The sequence below is a fragment of the Mastomys coucha genome, unplaced genomic scaffold (assembly GCF_008632895.1).
Source record: "Mastomys coucha isolate ucsf_1 unplaced genomic scaffold, UCSF_Mcou_1 pScaffold13, whole genome shotgun sequence".
NCBI lineage: Eukaryota > Metazoa > Chordata > Mammalia > Rodentia > Muridae > Mastomys > Mastomys coucha.
This window is the reverse complement of record NW_022196895.1, coordinates 69,388,866-69,393,574: the sequence shown is the minus strand read 5'-3', so window position 1 is coordinate 69,393,574 and position 4,709 is coordinate 69,388,866.

The window sequence follows — 4,709 nt, the reverse complement described above, 5'->3', positions numbered from 1 at the left end:
AGACTTCGTGTATGGGTGTACACTCCGTACATGTTGTGTGCCTGGTGCTCCTGGAGGCCAGAAGAAGGAATCCTCTGGAAGCTGAATTATAAGAGGCTGTGAGCCACCACATGACTGCTGGGAAGTGAACCCAGAGCCTCTGGAAGGACAGCCACCACTCTTAACCATGGGACTGAAGTGTGCGGGTGGAGAGAACTGGAAGCATTGCACAGCAGTAAACTGTGAGCCTCACTCCTCATACGTCAATTCCTCTCTAGGATGAGGCAAACGACATATTAAAGCCTCCAAAACTGAAGCAGAAGTTTGCACAGTTCTGGAAAAAGACAACAAAGTTATCTGGCTAGGCCACAATTTATTTGCTCCTTTATACTTTTAAGTCAAAGGAAAAAAAAATCCCAATTCCATCAAAATTTTGGTTGATTCTGACATTTCACTTTAATAACTAGTGAGTTTATAAACCAATACTGAAATGAGACTCGGTCCCTTAATATAGGCCAAACCCTTCATGGTCATTAATTATCTTGAGAATACAAATTAACCCTATCTTATTGAAGTATGTTGTTAATCTTTTGATTGATATTTCCAGGAATTAAAAAAATAAGAATTAAATGAAAAATATTTAGTTTAGCAATAAAGGAGACATTTTTCAACGGAATCTTTTGAAAATGCACTTACACTTGAGGGATTTTAATTTTTATGGATTTAAATTTTTACCTCAAGCCAATTAAATTCTTAACACTCAGCTTTAGTCTTTGCAAAATGGAGATAACAGTGCCTACACTCTGAGGACCACAGTTGATTAAAAATAGATTATGCACAGGAGGTTCACTCTGTATTACCGTGGCCATAGGGCTAGAGGTAGCTCCCAACTCAAGGCTTTCGCTCTGACTCTACATTGCTTGTTAGGGACACTTCAGTCACGCTGGACTTTACCAGGAGGCTAGCTAGGTAGGGGAGCAAATTACTTCTCAGCAGCTCTACGATTCTTTTGAGCTTCAGTCTGTAGAGGTTTTCTATTTCTTCATAGATGGAGAAGACAAGACTCAAAGTACAAAGTCAGCAAGATAAGAGAGTAGAGAGCCTCTTTAAGGCAGGCAGGAAAAACCAAAACGAACCCCTGAATTACAAGGCTTGAAGTAAATGGAATTCTATCATATCACCGTGTCTTGGGAGAGCTGTAGGCCTACTCAGAAGCAACCTAGGCTCTCGATTATCAGGACCTGCTAAGGATGGGAAATGCTAAAAACTCAGATGAACTCCAAAAGGCGGTACAATCCCCTTTGCTGTTCAACTTCAAATTAAAAATCTCTGAATGACAGAGACATAGTCAAAGTCAGTGGTTCTCAACCCCTTTGGATATCACAGGTCCTGCATACCACAGATATTAATGTTATGATTCACATCAGTAGCAAAATTGCAGGTATGAAGTAACAACAAAAATAGCTTTGTGGTTGGGGTCAGGTCACCACAGCATGAGGAACTGTATTAAAGGGTCACAGCATGAGGGAGGTTGAGAACCATGGGTCTAAGTGGTTCCATCTTTTTCTTGGAGGGTTGTACCAAAGTGTGTCCAAATAGCGGTGGCAGAGGGACGGCTGTCGATGACGCTCCTGAGGAAGGTTTTAAAAGCCCAGTTCCTTGGAGAGAGGTGATACAAAGGGCAAGAACTAAAATCGCTTAAAAGGTGAGAAACAAAATCAGGAAAGGCCTGTCTACTCTGTGCCACCCTTGATTATAAGTTCTGACACCAAGATGAATCTTACAAAAAGAGCTAGGAATGACCTGTTTAGGAAAGATATGACCAGGACCTGAGATCTCACTGCAAGTCTCTCATCTTGAGAATGAAACCTTCTCTCATTGTTTTAAAGCCACTGAGAACAGCCCAGGGAAAGCATGTTTTTGGGAGATTGCTTTCTCAAATTCAAATGACAGCAGCTCTCAAAATAAGAATTCGGAGGACCTTCATCCCTAACTAACCTGGCAAAGATCCGTGTAGCTTCCAGGTAAGATATTCCTGAGTTTCCATTCAGCGTTTCTACTAGAGATGTAAAAAAAATGTGTGGCATCACCAAGCATCATACTCGTTAAGCTGCCATTTAACCCAAACATGATCAAGGGTTCATTCATAGTCCAATCTTTTGTTTTCTTCTAGTCTAGGTATAGAAGAAGTTCTTAACGTAGCAAAGGCTACCTTAAGTTAGTAGCTTTAGAGGCTGGGGGCACAGCTCGGTGGTAGCACCTACCATGATGTGTCCATTCCCTTGACTGGATGAAACAAAAAGGATAGCTGGACACTTGTATTCTCAGGACTCAGGAGGGGAGATTCTGAATTTGAAGCTAGCCTGGGCTAGGCTATGTAGAGCCAAGATCTTCTAACTTTAAGGGCCATTTCCTGGCACTATGACTATTACATAAAACAACATCAAAGCAAGTTTCTGCAGTTAAGATGAAAGAAATGTAAGATTATCGGGTATTCTTTCAACTTTTGAGATGGTTTATATTTTAAATTGCATTTATTTACAATATTCAGCAACTATCATACTTCAGCAGTTCCTATCTGACTCAAGTACACCTCAAAATATCTTCTGTCTTGGTAATTTCCTTAAAATTGTGGTGAGAAATCAGGTCAAAATCTCAATGACTTTCACCTTGGGAAATGTCACAAAGTTATGATCCTTGGTGCTTCAGAATGGGAATACCTACAATTTAATTCCCAGTTTAAAGCAATTATTCTCTTGACGTCTCAGGATCACACAAGGAAATTCAAAATTTCTCTTTTGAATATAGGCAAGTAAGTTCTAGTTTGTGTAAGAACATTCCTAATTTAACAGAACTTCCATCAGTCTAAGCTGCCCTTTAGGATTTATTCAACCTTTTAAGATGGTGTGACTGAGGGTGGCTCCAAACCTAACTTACATGCACACATAACAGTACTCAGTAGACATATGTATTATGGATTTGAAGATGAAAAAGTATGCTAGGGCTACGGAGGTATGAAGATATATTTTATGCATATATAAAATTTTAGAGAATGTTGAGAATTGTACCTAGGTCCTCATACATCTCAGGCCCATGCTCTACCTCTTAGCAGCATTCTTAGCTCTATTGTTTAAAGAACTTGACAGGTATCAAAGATTTGTAGTTTTAGCGGCATCTAAAGGCAGCTGGAAAAGTAATTCTGTAATTCTTTTGTCCTTAGGTAACAAATAACCCCATGAGACATCATGGAGATCCAAAGTCATGGGGGCCTTGGGATTTAAAAATATTACTTTAGATATTTTCTTTTGCTTAATGACCTCCACTTGATATCAAGGAATTTTGATATTAAGAGATATTCCAATGTGATCTCATTAGATTTCCAATGTTCTGTATCTTCTCAATGCTCCATTACCTAGTGACTTAATGACCAACCAACAGAAATGTCTGAAGTGTAGAGTAGCCATAACATTACGGCAACCATTTAATTGTAGAAATAAACTGACACGGAAAAGATAGAACTTACTACTCTTAACCCCTTAATATTTTTGAATGAGAAAAATAGAAATTTAAGGGAGGGGGAGGCAGGTGGCAGGAGCAGTGTCCAGCTCTGGAGGAAAGTCCACCGGAATACCGTAGCTCCTAGTATGTTCATCGTGCCTCTGTTTATTCTCTAAAACCAATTGTTCTAGTCTTTCCCACTTTTGCTACATACTCTGCATAGCGGTTCTGTTGATAAAATCTTGAATTTTGAAGTGCCTAACTTCAGAATTCAACTAACTTTGGAGGCGAAATGTTTTGCCTCCTCCTGCCCATGAGTTTGAACTCATGATGTTCAAACTGCAGATTATCCAGACTAGGGTAGAAATTCCTGGTAATATGAGTAAGAGTTCTTGGAGCCTTTCTTACTTTACAACAATCTTAAAGATGTCCTTTATCTTTTTATCCAAATGGCAACAAACTACTCCAATCAACATCAAATCAATTTTGCAAATGGTGTAATATTTTTGTCAAACCATGGTTCAGAAGGCAGTCTTAGTGAAAAGTTTAAAACCTGGCTGGGAAGATGGCCATTGGTGAAGGGCCTGTTATGCAAGAATGCAGACCCTATTGTGAAATGCAGCAGTGCATACCTGCAGTGCCAGTTTTGGGGGTGTAGTGAGGTAGACCTAGTCAGGTGAATCCCTGGAGCTCTCTGGAGAGCCAATCTACCAGAATCAAAGAGCTCTAGGTTCAGTAAGAGAACCTGTCTCAAAAAGTAAAGTAGACAGTCACAGAAGAGGTAGACTAGAAATAACACATGCACACCAGGAGCATGTGAGCACACCCACCCACCCACCCCCACACTCTCTCTTACATTACAACCAAGAGCATACGTTAGAAAGTAGAAATATTTGGTAAGAAATTTTCTTTTCTTTTTTTTTTTGTTTTTTTTGGAGACAGGGTTTCTCTGTATAGTCCTGGCTGTCCTGGAACTCACTCTGTACACTCTGTAGACCAGGCTGGCCTTGAACTCAGAAATCTGCCTGTCTCTGCCTCCCAAGTGCTGGGATTAAAGGCATGCGCCACCAGTGCCCGGCAAAAATTTCATTCTTAAGTAACTACTTTGTCTAAGATAAAATGCTAACAGTTATATGAAAAAACACCAAGGAGAATACATTCAAGTTAATGGAAACAAGTCTTTATTAAGTAACTTTTAATATCAGAAAAATAAAACTCTTATAATTCTCTTT